At 47.5% G+C, this 18076-nt stretch overlaps 1 protein-coding gene across 7 annotated transcripts in view; it reads right to left on the bottom strand.

The window, feature by feature from the left end:
- Slx4 (SLX4 structure-specific endonuclease subunit) overlaps positions 1–1878 on the bottom strand; it is a 30741-nt gene extending 28863 nt beyond the window's left edge. For 2 of the 7 annotated variants that reach the window (XM_045161451.1, XM_045161447.1), the window contains exon 1: positions 1179–1637. The gene's annotated coding sequence lies outside the window, so the exon portion shown is untranslated. Of the gene's footprint in view, positions 1–1151; positions 1639–1802 lie in introns of those variants that run through there. The other 5 variants (XM_045161449.1, XM_045161452.1, XM_045161448.1 and 2 more) reach the window with 5 other exon arrangements.
- Positions 1879–18076: the final 16198 nt, after the last annotated feature.

Raw genomic sequence — 18076 nt, 5'->3', positions numbered from 1 at the left:
CCCCAGCTATCAACTCTAACGACTGATAGGGGTCGCCAGCAAATAGTAGTGGCTGAAATAATGAGAAAAGGGATCTGCTTCCAAACATCCAGGGTAGAGAGAGAAAGCAGGCCACCTTGCTCTATCGGTAGCCTACAAGAGCTCTCCGAACTGGAACGCTGCCTGCATGTAAAGTCTGGACATAACAGGCATACAGCATAGTAGGGCTCAAAAATCAAAATGGCAGAAATTTCATTTCGTTTTGTTTTGGTTTTTCAAAGTAGGGTCTCACTCTAGCTCAGGCTGAACTTGGAATTCACTATGTAGTCTCAGCGTGGCCTTGAACTCACAGCGATACTCCTGAATATGATAGATTATGTTTGTTTGTTTGTTTGTTTTGTTTTGTTTTTTGAGGTAGGGTCTCACTGTAGCCCAGGCTGATCCGGAATTCACTATGTAGTCTCAGGAGAAATTTCATTTCAAATACAGTAATGCAATCTGCATTGCCCAAGTACCATAATTAATCATTTCATTTTCCAGAACCAGGTAGATACATCTACCCAGAGTAGACTTCATAGCACTGGCTCTATCTCATCTTCCTTGAAAAGCTTCCCTAACCCTTTACACAGAATCTCTAGTTTTCCCCTTCCATTCTTTATCATCACACATGGTTTTCACAATGCCATTTATCACAGGCTATAACCATATGTGATGCATAACATTTACTGAGTGCTTATCGTGTACAAGAACACTATTTCAAATATTTAACTCACTTAATCCTTATAACAAGCCTATACAATACAATCTATTATCATTTCTTTACAGCAAGGAGCCAGGCACAAGTAGAATGAGGAACTGACTCTAGTCACATAGCTTCTAAAATCAAATCCAAACAGTGTGATCCATATTTACATACATATATATTTATACACACACATTGGTTTTTCGAGGTAGGGTCTCACTGTAGCCCAGGCTGACCTGGAATTCACTCTATGCTAAGGGTGGCCTCGAACTCATGGCGATCCTCCCACCTCTGCCTCCTGAGTGCTGGGATTAAATGTATGTGCCACCATGCCCGGCTCAGCTCTTATATTTTTATTCACTAACTTATGATCTAAGTCCCCACCACCACCGAAAGACGTTTAGCAAATCAGGAAGGCAGATTTATTTACTTGTATTCTCTTTGATCTTGTATCTACCTTGTAATAGATGCTAGGCAGCTGTTGAGTTCACGAACCGCAAAGTTTGACACAACCAGAGCGAGGAGAAAGTGGCAGAAGAGAAATGCCCAGCAGGGAGAGGGAGGTCATGGAACATCAAGCTAATGCAAACCCAATTAATGCCCTAGTAATGTCAAATTCCATACTCTAGAGCCAGGCGTTGTCACATACGCCTGTAATTCCAGCTACCAGGCGCAGGCTGCAGTCTGGCGCCGAGGGAAAGAATGGATGGATGGATAGATCAATGGATGGATGGGGCGGGCCCTCCTGCTTCTCCCAACCTGATGACCCAAGAAAGGGAGCTGAGGGTCCGTCTTGTAGGGAGAAAAAGGCTCTCAAGGACCGTGACCGACGACAGCAGTCTTCGGCCCGGATCCTGAGCCGTGACACCGTCCCCACTTTCCTGCGGGCGGGCCCCTGCCGCTCTCCCCGGAGCTCACGGCGGCCCCTCGGCCGCGGCTGCCCGCCAGCCCAGGCCAAAGGCTCAGCGGGACGAGCGCGCGCGAGAGGCCGATGGGGGGGGGAGCGAGACCTGCCGGGGGTGACAGGCCCTCCTCCTCCTCCGGGTAGCGGGCTCCCAGCCCGGTGCCCAGCTCCTCCTACCTCCCGCGCCGCGCGCCACCTCCTCTCAACAGAGAGCAGCTCTCCCGCGTCCGCGCCTGCGCCCTGCAGGGCAAGCGCGGGAGGTGCCGTGTGCGCAGGCGCGGAGCGCGCGACCGTGTGGGTGTGCTGTGTATCGCCTTTCCCGTCATCCCCTGCGACGGCGGGAGTTTCCGGTCGGCGTGGGGCGGGGCGTTGAGGGGCGGGGCGGCGCCTGATTGGTTGGCTGTGAGGGGCTGCGCGCGCCGCGTGAAGTGCGAGCTTCCGACTCTTCAGTCGGCGAGTTTTTCTTTCCTAAGGAAATGCGTGGGGAGTTTAGTGGCCGTCCCCGCGGTGCACCTGACGCGAAGAGCGAACCGTGTGGGGTTGGAAAGGTGGGAGTAGCTTTGGACGTGTCTCGAGGAACTGGTTTAGCACTTCCAAGACGTTTTTATGTAGGAAGAAGTTAGGTGTTCCCTTCTCTCTGGTTTCAGAAACCTGACTTTAGCCGGGTGTGGTGACGGCCTTTAATCCCAGCACTCGGGAGTCAGGGGTAGGAGGATCGTCGTGAGTTCAAGGCCAGCCTGAGACTACACAGTGAATTTCACATCAGCTCTGGACTAGAGCGAGACACTACCTCGAAAAAAGCAAAATGAAACAAAATCTTACTTTATACTATGATTTCCCAATCAGTTAACAGAACAAGTGGTAGAGCAGAAACATGGGCGGGACAAGTTGTACTCTTGGGGTTTTAATTGAATTATGTGACAGGAAGCTTAAACCAAAGGAATAATGTAACCCCAGGGCCCTATCTCAAAATAGAGCTGTTTGCAAAACCTTAACAAAATGCAGCTGCATGCAACAGGTCCCCAACTCTGCGTTTCCGCTTCTGTAAATGTGCTTGTTGCTAAAAATTGCCACTCATGGCCCTTGGTCACTAAGACAGGAAACTTCAGCCCACCGATGATAGAAAGGGTCAGAAATGACGCTCACCTGTACATAAAAGTCCTGAGTGACTGTGGCTCGGCGCTCAGGCTTTGGAAATGACGCCTCTGAGTCCTCGTCTGCATGAATAGATCTCCACTCAGCCTCCTTGCCTGTCTTGCATGTGGTGTTTCCTGTAACAACATGAAGAGGCTATCAGAAAGAATTTATTATTTAATTTTCCAAGAAGAGGGAGCATGCCACACCATGCAGGACTACAGAAGAAGCGTTAGGCTTTAGTCCACAGGAGCAGAAGGGGCCAGCCTAGGCCAGCGCACATGGGTTTCTGAAGAAGGGCAAGCCAGGATGAGTAAACATTTGAGGATTGGCTAGTCTGAGTAACTTCAGTGGACTTTTGGGTGGTCTGCCTGGTATCTCACAAAGGAGCTAATTGCATGGTGTGTGAATTACATAAAGGGTGCATTTTGCTTGCCTTTGAGTGGCATGCTCCCTGCCAGTAAGATTTTTATGATGTCAAAATGATAAGGTACAGAAAAAATTAAAATAACTAATGCACATGAAAATGCCTGGGACAACATGAAGGACAGTTGTAAAGAGGAAGGCTATTTTTCTCTTAAAGGCCCAGAGTCTTTGTTTTTTGTTTTTTGGTCTTTCCCAAACCTCAAATCTAGCCATATTTATCTAAACAAAATGAGTTAAAGCTGCTTTGGAGACAGGCATTTCCTTAAATCTGTGACTCTAAGCTGAACCACTTGTTTAATTTCCTAAAGTGAAAGTGCCTGGTCACCATTCTTACACTTGTGGAGTAAATTTTGGGCTATGTTTGAACGTTTAACTAATTATTTAAATTTAAAAAAATGTTTATTTATTTGCAGGAAGAGAGAGAGAGAGAGGATGGGTACACCAGGGCCTTCAGCCACTACAAATGAACTCCATATACGTGCGCTGCTGTGTATCTGGCTGTACTGACTCCCTAACCCTAACGATTTTGATGATCTTTAAATTAGGAAGCATTTAACCAACACCTGCTTAGCAAATTGTATAAGCTAAGTACAAAAGAGATGTCAAAAGCTGGGTGAGGCCTGGGTGTGGTGGCCCATGCCTTTAATCCCAGCACTTGGGAGGCAGAGGTAGGAGGATCACTGAGTTCAAGGCCACCCTGAAACTACATAGAGAATTCCAAATAAGCCTGGGCTAGAGTGAGACCCTACCTTGAATCTCCCCCTCCCCCCAAAAAAAAAGCTGGGTGAGAAATGAGTGGTATAGTGTTGGGCCCTTTGAGAAATAAATCCCCAATTGGGGCAGTTTCTCTTTAGCGCAAGGTGTACAATGGGAGTCCTTTTGTTCTGGACCCTTGTTTTTCCTCCAGGAGAGACACTGGGCTTATACTCTTCCGTAGAATTAGTGTGACTAATCTGAGGAACGGTTTCCAACAACTGTTCCTAGTCCAGGTTATTTCAGTGGGAACATTACTGTTTCCTGTTTTGCCAGATCGTTTAAACCAAGGAGGAAGGAACATTTCAAATATTAAAAGCTCAGGATTGTTTTTGGACAAGACAAACCATACAGTGTTTATCAGGAAGGCAAAATGGATGTAGATATGTGTGGAAAAAACTAGAATGTCGACCCAAGTAAAGGTTCTGTTTTTCTGGCCCACTGGTGTACATCAATTTTGGGTCTACTAGGATTTTATCACAGCCTATTGTAATAATTTGTTTGGGGGCTGGAGAGATAGCTCAATGCTTAAAGGCACTTGCTTGCAAAGCCTAATAGCCTGGGTTAATTTGCAAAGCCAGATGCATAAAGTGACCCAAGGTTCTGTAGATTGTAGGGCAGTAGGCCATGGAGAATTCATTCTTTCTCTCAAATAAACAAATAAAAATGTTTTAAAAAGTAATAACTTGGGCTGGAGAGATGGCTTAGCAGTTAAGCGCTTGCCTATGAAGCCTAAGGACCCCAGTTCCAGGCTCGATTCCCCAGGACCCACGTTAGCCAGATGCACAAGAGGGCGCACGCATCTGGAGTTCGGTTGCAGTGGCTGGAGGCTCTGGCGCGCCCATTCTCTCTCTCTCTCTATCTGCCTCTTTCTCTCTCTGCCACTCTCAAATAAATAAAAATAAACAAAAGAAATTAAAAACAAAAAGTAATAACTTTTTGAAAACTTTTGCCATTTTCCATTAAGTGTTGTTTTTTTTTTTGTTGTTGTTGTTTTTTTAGGTAGGGTTCAGCTTTAGCCCAGGTTAACCTGGAATTCACTATGTAGTCTTAGGGTGGCCTCAAACTCATGGCAATCCTCCTATCTCTGCCTCCTGAGTGCTGAGATTAAAGGCATGCGCCACCATGCCCAGCTTTTTTTTTTTTTTTTTTTTTGAGAGAGAGAAAACAGGAGTGCCAGGAACTTCAGCTGAGATGCGGGCTTCATGAGTGTGACTAGTACACTGCTACTGTGTGTGTGTCATAGAACAGCCTTGGATGTCATTCCTCAGAAAAAAAAAAGAAAAAAGAAGAGTGGCAAAAGCACCTCCAGAGGTTTCTTACCCAATAAAGGAGGGGGCCGGCAGTCCTGGGCAAAAGTTCCCCATCAATGGCTCACTACCAACTCCAAAACCAGGAACATGCAGACAGATGGAGATCAGGTTCTCAGGCCGACATTACGGGTCCTTCCCCGGTTTGGGTGCCCCAGAGTCAGGGAGGGAGGTCTTGTAATGTGGATCCTGGATGAGTCTCCAAGATGTTGTGGGGTTTGGTGTTGCACAAGTAAGACCATGGACTCATGGAATGTGAGGCAAAGTTTTAGTGGGCAAAAAACAAAGAAAAGACAAAGAAGAAAGTCTGGTATATCAGGTCTGCACCCCAGAGGTCATGATCTCAGGATGCAGCCCCAAAATATTCAGTGTCAGCTTTTATTGGAAACAACCACATGATGCTTATAGAAAAAAAAAAAAAACAAAAAAAACCAGGATAGGAATTAAGCCATAAATCACAATTCATTTGTTACAGTTACAGCCATAAAAAGCCATAAAAGTAATTTTAAACATAGTGGGGAATTCGGTGCATCTTAGAAGATGATAGGGAAGGAAATAAAAACAAAAGGAACTCTTAAACAGGTCTGTTGGTCAGTTACAGGAAGCACCTGTTGGGGGGGGTGGATGTCTCCCAATGTCCTGCTAATCTTCCCTTAAGGATTTTGCTCAACAATGCAGGCCCATGCTATTCAGACCAGCACAGCCTCCTACCACTGCCTCCCGAGCGCTGGGATTAAAGACATGTGCCACCACGCCCGGCCATATGTCTGTCTTCTTGTCAGCTAGTACCATGCTACTTTGATAATTGTAGATTTTAACATTTAAAAATTTTTATTTTTAGAGACTGGGTCTTGGGGCTAGAGAGAGAACTCAGTTGTTAACAGCGCTTGCTAGCAAAGCCTCCCAGCCCGGGTTTAAGTCCCCAGCACCCACATGAAGCCAGGTGCACAAAGAGACTGGGTCTTGCTGTATTACCAGGCTACTCTCAAATTGTTCATGAACTCAAGTGATCCCTCTGCCCAGTCTTTTGAGTAGCTCAGACTACAGGTGCACGCACCACACCTGGCTTAATTGCAGTAGCTTTATAGTACAATTCGTAATTAGTCATTTTGAGTAGTCCATCTGTATTACTGTCTTTTTTTTTTTTTTTCGAGGTAGGGTCTCACTCTAGCCCAGGATGACCTGGAATTCACTATGAAGTCTCAGGGTGGCCTTAAACTCACAGCAATCCTCCTACCTCTTCCTCCCGAGTGCTGGGATTAAAGGCGTCTGCCACCACGCCCGGCTCTGTCTTTCTATTTTGAGGCAAGTCCAACAGACTGGCCTTTTTTTCTTTTTCTTTTTAATGAGAGAGAGAGAAAGAGAGAATGAGAATTGGTATGTGTGGTGGTTTGAGTCAGGTGTCCCCCATAAACTTAGGTGTTCTGGATGCTAGGCTCCCCAGCTGGTGGCAATTGGAAATTAAAGCCACCTGGAGGCAGTGTATTGTTGAGGGTGGGCTTATGGGTATTTTAGCCAGTTTCCCCATGCCAGCGTTTGGCCTATTCTCCTGTTGCTGTTGTCTACCTTATGTTGGTCAGGAGGTGATGTCCACCCTCTGCTTGTGTCATCATTTTCCCTGCCATCATGGAGCTTCCCCCTTGAGCCTAGAAGCCAAAATAAACCTCGTTTTTTCCCACAAACTGCTCTTGGTTGGATTTCGACCAGCAATGCGAACCTGACTGCAACAGTAAAGTGGTACTGTGGAGTGGGATTGCTGCTACACACCTGACTGTGGCTTTGGCCTTTTGGAGCTGATTTTCAAGAGGAATGTGGGAGGATTTGAAACCCTGGCCTTGCAGTGCTGTAAGTACAGCTTGATGGACTATTCTGGTCAGAGCTGAAAGACCCAAAGGCAGTAAGAACTATGGACTGTGAGGTTTGGCTTTATGAGGGTGAGAAAGAGCTTTGCTTGGACTGGGCCAGTAGTTGGTGTGAGAAGCTTGTTTGTTATGCCTGTGTCCTGAGAAGTTGTGCAGGGTTACATTGCATGGAAATGGACTGGTGTGAGCAGAGGGATATGGCACAGAAAAAAGTGAAATTTTGGGGCCTAAACGTCTGCCCACTCACCTGCAAATTGTTTGAGAGAGTACAACCTTTGAGAATAGGCCAGCTGACCCGCACTGGGGCAACAGGAAGAATGTACACTCTTTTGAAAGGCCTGGAGTGCTCAAGGAGTGTCCTGTTCTTCAAAGTCTGCTTTATTCCCCCCTGGATTAACAAAGTGGCACCCTACCTGGTATTGTGGAGTATAATAAATGCAGGAAAGAGAGGGTCATTGAGTTTGCACCATGGTCTTGTGTTTTGGAAATGGCCATGGGCAGTGTGAAGCAGGTTTGCTGGATATCTGCATGGAGACCCCATGGGGCCATGAGGATGAACCATGGTTTACAGTGGAGACCCAGTGGAGATGCCGGGACCACAAGCTGGCTGCTAAGGACAGCTGCTGGACCTGATGAAGTTTTCCAGGACTGTGAGTAGCCTAGCTGGAGGGGTGGAATTGGAATGCCAGAGATTTGTTGCTGGTTAGAATTATCGGACTTGGAGACTTGTCACTGACTAGAGTTGTTAGACTTGAAGCTACAGAGTTTGATGTTTGCCCTGGTTGTTTTAAATCTTATATTGGTTGAATATTTCTTTACTATGCCCAATGCCATCTTTTGCAGTGTGAAAGTTTATTCTGTGCCATTATGGTTTTTTTTTTTTTTTTGAGGTTATTTTTTCCTGTTATGACTCAGTTAAAAGATTGTGGATTATGGGGATGTATGAACATCATTGGATTGATAAAAACTATGGGGACTTTTAAAGTTGGACTGAATGCATTGTATTTTACATCATGTATAGATATCAGTTTATGGGGGCCAGGGCAGAATGTGGTGGTTTGAGTCAGGTGTCTCCCATAAACTTCTGGACGCTAGGTTCCCCAGCTGATGGCAATTGGAAATTAAAGCCTCCTGGAGGCAGTGTATTGTTGGGGATGGGCTAATGAGTGTTATAGCCAGTTTCCCCATGCCAGTGTTTGGCACACTCTCCCGTTGCTGTTGTCCACCTTACGTTGGCCAGTGATGTCCACTCTCTGCTCATGCCATCATTTTCCCTGCCATCATGGAGCTTCCCCCTCGAGCCTATAATCCAAAATAAACCTCTTTTTTTCCACAAGCTATTCTTGGTTGGATGATTTCTACCAGCAATGCAAACCTGACTACAACAGTATGCCAGGGCCTCCAGCCACTGTAATTGAACTCCAGACACATGTGCCCTTTGTGTGAATATGAGACATTGCGTGCTTTCATCCCCATGCATCTGGCTTACCTGGGACCTGGAGAGTCAAACATGAGTCCTTATGCTTTGCAAGCAAGCACCTTGACGACCAAGCCACCTCTCCAGCCCCTTCTTTTATAAGAAATATTTTTGCTGGGCGTTGTGGTGCATGCTTTTATTTGGGAGGCAGAGGCAGGGGAGGTGCCGTGAGTTTGAGGTCACCCTGAGTCTACAAAGTGAATTCCAGGTCAGCCTGGGCTAGAGCAAGACCCTACAATAAAACAAAACCAAACCTTTTTATTTTCAAGCGGAGAGTGTGTGAACTCCAGATGCATATTTTTGTGCATCTGGCCTCTGGGTTCTGGGAAGTTGAATTCAGACCATCGGCCTTTGCAAGCAAGCGCCATTAACTGCTGAGCCATTTCCTAGCACCCTATTTTTGTTTTATTCAAGGTAGGGTCTCACTCTAGCCCAGGCTAACCTAGAACTCGCTCTGTAATCCCAGGCTGGCTTCAAATTCCGTGATCCTCTTATTTCTGCCTCTGAGTGCTGAGATTAAAGGTGTAGGCCACCATGCCTCGCTTCCACTTTCTCTTGCTAGGTGGCCTGACAAGTTGTCAGAATTGTGTGAAATCTCTTTCCAGGAGTTAAGATCCTCCCTTGGTTGGCTGCAGGCTTCAGCCTTTTCCTTCTCCCAGCATGAGGCTCCTAAAGAAATTCCAATTTCTTAGGGTGCCTTGTTTTAATAATCTGATAGCAAGAATGCATACACATCTGCAATTTGTTTGCAACAGCTGAAGACCCTGGTGTGTCCATATTCTCTCAAAAAAAAAAAAAGGTCTGATAGCCAAAGGGAAACAGGTACAAGTATCTCTTTAGAATTTCTTCAATCCTGCTAGGGCGATTACATTGGCTTAGTTTTTGCTGAGTAAAAAAAAATGATGTATGAAGCTGGGCGTGGTGGTGCATGCCTTTAATCACAGCACTTGGGAGGCAGAGGCAGGATCACTGTGAGGTTGAGGCCACCCTGAGACTACATAGTGAATTCCAGGTCAACCTGGGCTACTGAAACCCTACCTCAAAAACCCCAAAACAGGGCTGGAGAGATGGCTTAGCGGTTAAGCGCTTGCCTGTGAAGCCTAAGGACCCCGGTTCGAGGCTCGGTTCCCCAGGTCCCACGTTAGCCAGATGCACAAGGGGGCGCACGCGTCTGGAGTTCGTTTGCAGAGGCTGGAAGCCCTGGCGCGCCCATTCTCTCTCTCTCCCTCTATCTGTCTTTCTGTGTCTGTCTCTCAAATAAATAAATTAAAAAAAAAAAACCCAAAACAGAACCAAAAGATGTATGTTTCCTATATGCAGGTCTCTTGTTGCCTCTTGACTGACCCCCTATATTGCCTGCAGGGAAACCCCTCTTGCTGGCGCTCATCTTTGTTAGTGGAAGGCACTTGAAGAGAAGGGGCCTCTTGGCTCTGAGCATATTGCCTTTTTTTTTTTTTTTTTTTTTTTTGGTTTTTCAAGGTAGGGTCTCGTTATACCTCAGGCTGACCTGGAATTTGCTATGTAGTTTCAGGGTGGCCTCGAACTCTCAGAGATCCTCTTACCTCTGCCTTCTGAGTGCTGGGATTAAAGGCGTGTGCCACCATGCCCGGCGTGCACATTGTTGTTGGCTGCTCTCAGCAGACTGGCATGTGGGGCACAGGGTGCCTTACGGAAGCTTCACGCCACCGACTGGTTCCTGATGAGTCTCAAGGGAGTTTGACATTGTTTCAGAAAAACTTGATTCTAGTATAGGAGAACCAGCCTGCTAAAGGAAGAACCTGGGCTGGAGAGATGGCTTAGCGGTGCCTGTAAAGTCTAAGGACCCTGGTTCGGGCTCAATTCCCCAGGACCCATGTTAGCCAGATGCACAAGGGGGCACACTCATCTGGAGTTCATTTGCAGTGGCTGGAGGCCCTGGCACATCCATTTCTCTCTCTCTCTCTCTCTCTCTCTCTGTCTCTCTGCGCCTCTTTGTCGCTCTCAAATAAATAAATAAATAAATACACACACACACACACACACACACACACACACACATACACACATACACACATACACATATATAATTTTTTTTTTTTTTTTTTTTTGGTTTTTCGAGGTAGGGTTTCACTCTGGCTCAGGCTGCCTGGAATTCACTATGTAGTCTCAGGGTGGCCTCGAACTCTCGGTAATTCTCCTACCTCCGGCTCCCTAATGCTGGGATTAAAGGCATGTGCCACCACGCCCAGCTCTAAAATTTTTTTTGTTTATTTTTATTTAAAGGAAGAACCCATGAGACCAGAATAGGCAAATAGATCTGGAATGGTACCAAGTCATGTTTGTTTGTTTTTGAGGCTGGGTATATCTGTGCAGGCCAGGCTGGCCTTAAACATGCCAAAATCCTGTTACCTTAACTTCCTAGTGATGTAATTACACATGTGCACTACCATACGTAGCTTACAAAGTCCAATTTATTGAGGACTTAATAGGCACACTGTGTCTTGGGTGGTGGCAAGACAGGTGACCCTTATACCCTAAGGCAAGAGGAAGGAGCTTATATGCTAGACAAAGGTGGGCTGTGGCCAACTTACAAAGGCACTTGGCCTTTCTCACAAAATCTGGACATGTTCAAAGGTCAGTTAAGAAACAGTGCAGGCATCTGTGGCTGCCACAGCAGTCCTGACTGTCACAACATCCTTTTTCATTCTAGAGAGGGTGCATTGAGGGCCAGGGTCACCTGCCTGGCATGAAAGAGGTTACAACGAAGATGATTATAGCCATGCCAGGGCAGGCCCTATAGCAAACACGTTTGTCTTCCAAGTATTCTTAAGAGCAGCCCCCCAGCTCCACGGCCTGGGACCGCCCAGGAGATAGCTTTACCACCCATGTTGGAGCTGTGACCACATCCTCTGCCAGCTCTGAATCCTTCCATTAGCACCTGTTTTCATCCCGGATAGTCTACAGCTTCTCTTCTGTTCCCTCTTAGTTAATTGCCTGTGAGCCCCTTAGACTTCCCATGTCTTGGGCTGGGGACATGGCTTAGCGGTCAAGGCACTTGCCTGCAAAGCCAAAGGATCTCGGTTTGATTCCCCAGGACCCATGTAAGCCAAATGCACAAGGGGGCACATGCATCTGGAATTCGTTTGCAGTGGCTGGAAGCCCTGGGGTGCTATTCTCTCTCTCTGCCTCTTTCCCTCTCTCAAATAAATAAAAATAAACCTCCCTTGTCTAAAACACCACTTTTATTTTTCCTGTTTTGGACCCTGCTAGAACTGATGGATCTGTTTTAATGTTTTAAAATATTTTATTTAGGGCTGGAGAGATGGCTAAGTGGTTAAAGCGCATGCCTGCAATGTCTAACAACCTGGGTTCATTTTCTCAGAATGAAGTCAGATGTACAAAGTGGTACATGCATCTGGAGTTCATTTGTGGTAGCTAGAGGCCCTTGCACACATTCTCTCCATTTCTCTTTCTCTCTACTTGCAAATAAGTAACTAAAAATTTTTTTTTTAAAAAAAAGAAAAGCTGGCCGTGGTGGTGCACACCTTTAGTCCCAGCACTCAGGGGTCAGAGGTAGAAGGATCACTGTGAGTTTGAGGCCCCTGAGAATACAGAGTGAGTTCTAGGTCAGCCTGGGCTAGAGTGAGTCCCTACCTTGAAAAACTAAAATAAGAAAGCAAAAGCGAGACATGATGGTGCATCTCTTAATCCCAGCACTTGAGAGATAGAGGTAAGAGGATCACTGTGAGTTCGAGGCTACCCTGAGACTACATAGTGAATTCCAGGTCAGCCTGAGGTAGAGCGAAACCCTACCTTGAAAAACCGAAAAATAAAAATTAAAACAGATTATTTGCAAGTGGGGGGGATACGCAGGGTGGGGCAGGAGGTAGTGAGCAAGCTCCAGGCATCCCGCCTCTGCGAATGACTCAGACGCATGCGCCACTTTGTGCATCTGGCTTTATGTGGGTGCTGGGGAATCAAACCCTGGCCAGGCTGTCAGACTTTGGAAGCAAATGCCTGTAACTGCTGAGCCCTCTCTGCAGCCCAGACAGATCTTTTTACTGGATGTTAGATATTGGGAATTTTAAATTGCTGTCTGCTGAGTTTTGCTAGATTCCTTTACATAGTGTTGAAGTTTGGCCTGCCAGGTAAAGTTTCTGAGCTTGGCTCAGGTGGGCACAGCGTGCAGCCGCCAGCCCCTTCCTGTTCCTATTCCTGTGCAGGGTTCTACCCTGAGGAGCCCTGGCTAGGCAGGATGTGGAGAAGCAAAGCCAGAGGCCACCAGCATTGTCCCATGTTGGGAGACCAAACTGGGGAGATGGCATCCAGGGCAAGTGCCCTGAGTGGAAAAAGGACAAAGAGAGACACCCAACACCAGTTAGTTTCCCTCAGGTCATTTGGTGATGGAGAAGAAAAGGGGTGTGTGTGTGGTGGGGGGGAGAAAATGGAGCCAAAAGCGGAAGTTCCCTGAACTAATGAAAGGTCAGGGCCTGTCAGGAGGAGATGCCCTAAGAAAAACTGTTGTGACACCTGGGTTCAGAGCAGGCCACAGGCAGACTATCTTCACAAGAGCTGTAGGGGTACAGCGTTAACAGAGCCCCCAAATGGAATGCAATGACCTGTCCCTCTCTGTCCACTACAGAACAGGGGAAGCTTCCTGGGGGGGGGATGTGTGCAGACCCTCACCATTCCTCACACATTGCTCCTGATGCTTAGTCAGAGGCAGTGAATCCCACTAGGATATGGGAGCAGAGAAGAACAGATAGAAGACAGGTTTGCAGACACGGGCTCTGAAATAGCTTGGGCTCAAATGGTAAAGAAAACAGGGATGATGGAGAGTTTCACTGTAATTCGAATTCATACAAGATGGAGGGCTGCTGGAGTGTAGCTCAGTGGTAGAGTGCATGCCTGCCGTGTGAGGCCCTAGGTTTGATCCCCAGCACAACAGAAAAATAGAGTGTTTCTTTTTTTTTTCTTTTTTTTTTTTTTTGAGGTAGGGTCTCCCTCTAGCTCAGGCTGACCTGGAATTCATTCTGTAGTCTCAGGGTGGCCTTGAACTCTCAGTGATCATCCTACCTCTGCCTTCCGAGTACTGGGATTAAAGGTTAGCACCACCACGCTCGGCTCAAAAAAAAAAAGGAGATTTTTGAAAAATGAGTTAGCCTGGGCCTGAGTGAGACCCTACCCTGAGGAAAAAAAAGTTATATGGGTTGGAGAGGTGGGTCAGCTGTCCAGGCACTTGCCTGCAAAGCCTAATGACCCAGGTTTGACTCCCCAGTACCCACATGAAAGCCAGATGCACAGGGTGGTGCATGCAGCTGGAGTTCATTTGCAGTGGCTGGAGGTCCTGGTATGCCCATTTCCCTCCACCCCGAAAGTCTATCATCTTTCTCACTGCTTACAAGTGAATAAACAATGGGTTCTAGGAAGCGTCATAGCTGGAATTTAAAATTCTACAGGTAGTATAACAGGAGAGTGGACCTCGCTGAGGGCTAGGGAGCCAGAAGAAAGGTTAGTTGAAAATGAGCCCACCCCATCCAGCTTATGCTGTGCCAGGTCATGTCCTTCATCAGCCTCGGGAATGGTGGGCACACTGCCTGCAAGGCTGAGTGCTTGGGAGAGAATGAGGTGGCTTTGGAGCTGGCGAGCTTTGGAGTTTGCTGTAAACGTTGTTAGTACCTGGAATTGTGCTTTATGACCAGTGCACGTCTGGAGCACAGCTCTCGCCTGTCACAGGCTCAGTCTGCAGGGGCGCTGACCCCCCTGCACGCCACAAGCTGCTTTCCTTCCTAATGTCCCCTAATTGCAGTGTGTGCAAAAAGTGGTGGTGGTGTTGGGTGTGGTGGCACACACCTTCAGTCTTAGGACTTGGGAGGCAGAGAGAAGATTGCTGTGAGTTTGAGGCCAGCCCGGGACTACAGAGTAAGTTCCAAGTCAGCCTGGGTTAGAGTGAAACCCCGCACCCCAAAAGAATGGTGAGGGTATGTAGACATTGGCATGGAGGGGCCTGGGAGTGTGGCTGTTCTCACGTGCCACACAGTTGGGTGCCAGCCGTTCTACCCGTGTTGCACCGGCACTGAGTTAGGCATGACTGGTCAAGTGCGACCGTGCAGCTGTCATAGGTCTTAGCAATTCAGATGTGTGGTGTTCTGAGGAATTTTCCACCTTGGGTTAATGCTGTCCTTATACTGAGCAAGGGGGGGGGGAACCCACAAAACAAAACAAAAAAAACCAGCTGGTAAGCCAAGGTTGAATCACAGGTCAAGGCTCACTGAGCTGAGGGATGCCGGTGGCCTGCTCTGCGAATGAAGCAATGTCATTGCAAAGACAGGGCCTTTTGCCTTTGTAACTCAGGATGCTGTCCTTGGGGCCAGTATACATGTCCTCCAAGGAGTGCTCAGTGGCTAAGGGGAGCTGCCCCTGTAGTCACAGCAGCTTCTCAGGGTGCTTCTGGCCAGTTCTAGACAAATGCCCTATGTCAGTTGTCATTTCGGTGCCCAGCGTTTCTGCTGGTTTTCACAGGAAGGTCCATCAAGGAAGGGCTGCTCTCCCACGAGGCCAGGAAGCAGGCAGCTCTGAGAGTGGCAGGTGGGCTTGTTGCTCAGCGGGGCCCTGCCGCTTCTGCATGGCGCTTTCTGTCTGCTCCAGGTTGTGGGCACCAGGGAGGCTTCCATGGGCAGGAGATGTGACTTACTGAGTATATTGCAACAGAAAAGGAACCCCGAGAAAATGGAAGTGGGGCCATGAGGGGTAGAGACGGTCAGAAGAGGTCAGACCTGGATAAGAATGGACACAGTTCTCCAGGTGGGGTGGAGGCTAATCTGGAACCCCACAGGTTACTGCGAGCATTGGATTTCAGTTAAGGACAATGAGAAACTGGTGACAGCTGGGTGAGTAATAGAATCAGTGATCTGATTAGACATTAATGAGACAGCCTTGGAACCTGTGGATTGTGGGGACAAATCCTGGGGAGGCTGAGGGGCAGCAGAAACCTAGGAGGGTCTCAGGAATGTAAGCAGTTTGTGGAGCCTTGGTGGTGGGCAGGGAATGCCAGGGCACTACCTGGGACCCATTACAAGAGGCCTGTTGGATGTCCATTAGATGTGGGGTGAGAGGCATCCCTGCCTCGGTGAGAACTGGTACGAGGCCTCTTCTTTGGGAGTAGCCTGACCTCGTCTCAAGCAGGGAAACCAACTCTAATCCAGTGTAGTGGCTCATTCCTGTAATCCCAGCACTAGGGAAACTGAGGCAGGAAGGTCACCATGCAATTGACATCAGCCTGAACTAGAGACCCTGCCTCAAAACAACAAAAACACCTGCCCAAGGAACCCCTGAGTCCTGACCTGACAGTGACCAATCAGATTCCTGTTCCTCACTCACCATATCCAGTCTGCTACCAGCTCCTGTCCTAAAACCACCACGCTGGCACCCAGAACCAGCCTACTTGTTGCCCTTCTACACTAGACTTCATTTTGCCCCACCCAAGGGGCTTTCTTTAGTTTTTTGTTTTCTGAGGTAGGGTCTCACTCTTGCCCTGGCTGACCTGGAATTTGCTATGTAGTCTCAGGGTGGCCTCGAACTCATGGCAAGCCTCCTACCTCTGCCTCCCGAGTGCTGTGATTAAAGGTGTGTGCCGCTTCAAGGAGCTTTTTTTTTTTTTTTTTTTTTTTGGTTTTTTGAGGTAGAGTCTCACTCTGGCTCAGGTTGACCTGGAAGTCACTATGTATTCTCAGGGTGGCCTCGAGCTCTCAGTGATCCCCCAACCTCTGCCTCCCGAGTGCTGGGATTAAAGGCATGCACCACCACGCCTGGCCCCCAAGGAGCTTTTTGAGATGCAAACCCAGGGTGTTTTTTAAGTTATTTATTTATTTGAGAGAAAGAGGGGAGAGACAGAGAAAATGGGCATGCCAGGGTCTCCAGCCACTACAAATTAACTCCAGATGTGTGCGCCCCTTGTGCATCTGCCTCATGTGGGTCCTGGAGAGTCAAACTGGGATCCTTTGGCTTTGCAGGAAAACACCTTAGCCACTAAGCCATCTCTCCAGCTCCCCAGCCCTGGATGGCTTTTTTTTTTGTTTTTTTTGTTTTTGTTTTTTGAGGTAGGGTCTCACCCTAGCCCAGGCTGACCTAGAATTCACTATGGAGTCTCAGGGTGGCCTCGAACTCATGGCAATCCTCGTACCTCTGCCTCCCGAGTGCTGGGATTAAAGGCACGTGCCACCACGCACAGATCTGGGTGGCTTTTAAAAATTTGTGTGACCCAGCTATAGCACTCCTAGGCATAGATCTGAAGGACTCATCTCATTTCCTTAGAAGTACGTGCTCAACCATATTTATTGCTGCTCAATTTATAATAGCTGGGAAATGGAACCAGCCTAGATGTCCCTCAACTGATGAGTGGATAATGAAGATGTGGCACATTTATACAATGGAGTTCTACTCAGTGGTAAAGAAAAATGAAGTTATGAAATTTGCAGAAAAATGGATGGACCTGGAAAGGATTATACTAAGTGAGGTAACCCAGGCCCAGAAAGCCAAGTGCCACATGTTCTCTCTCATATGTGGATCCTAGCTACAGATGATGGGGCTTCTGCGTGAGAAGAAAAATACTTGGTAGCAGGGGCCAGTAAGTTGAAAAGGAGACATAAAGGGAAGAGAAAGTAAGGGAGGAGGATACTTAATAGGTTGATATTGTATATATGTAAGTACAATGATTGTGATGGGGAGGTAATATGATGGAGAATGGAATTTCAAAGGGGAAAGTGTCAGGGGGGAGGGAGGGAATTACCATGGGATTTTTTTTATAATCATGGAAAATATTAATAAAAATTTCAAAATTAAAAACAAATTGTGAGTGCATGCATGTGCCCCAGGGCCTTTGATGCTGTAGACACCAGACACTTGCACCACTTTTGTGTCCAGCTTATGTGGGTGGCTTGGGGATTGAACCCAGGCCAGCAGGCTTTGAAACAAGTATCTTTAATTGCTGAGCCATCTTCCTAGTCTTTATTCTTTGAATGTTCCTTTTTATTTATTTATTTGGAAGAAAATAGAAAGAGAATGGGCACACCAGGGCCTCTAGCCACTGTAAACAAACTCCAGATGCAGGCAGCCCCTTGTACATCTGGCTTATGTGGGTCCTGGGAAATTGAATGTAGGTCGTTAGGCTTCGCAGGCAAGTGCCTTAACCACTAAGCCCTCTCTCCAGCCTTGAATGTTCATTTTCAACTTTATTTTTGGCAGCACCATGTGTGTTGTTGCTTAGTAGAGCTTTTTACTTTTTCATTTGAGACAGACGAGAGGGAGGGAGGGAGGGAGGGAGGGAGGGAGGGAGGGAGGGAGGGAGGGAGGGAGGGAGGGTAAAGAGAAAGAGAGGCTGGAGAGATGGCTTAGTGGTTAAGCATTTGCATATGAAGCCTAAGGACCCTGGCTCAAGGCTCGATTCCCCAGGACCCACGTTAGCCAGATGCACAAGGGGACGCATGCGTCTGGAGTTCGTTTGCAGTGGCT

The sequence above is a fragment of the Jaculus jaculus genome, chromosome 11 (genome assembly GCF_020740685.1).
Source record: "Jaculus jaculus isolate mJacJac1 chromosome 11, mJacJac1.mat.Y.cur, whole genome shotgun sequence".
Lineage (NCBI taxonomy): Eukaryota > Metazoa > Chordata > Mammalia > Rodentia > Dipodidae > Jaculus > Jaculus jaculus.
Note: the sequence above shows the minus strand (reverse complement) of the source record. Positions and strands in the feature narration are given on the sequence as shown.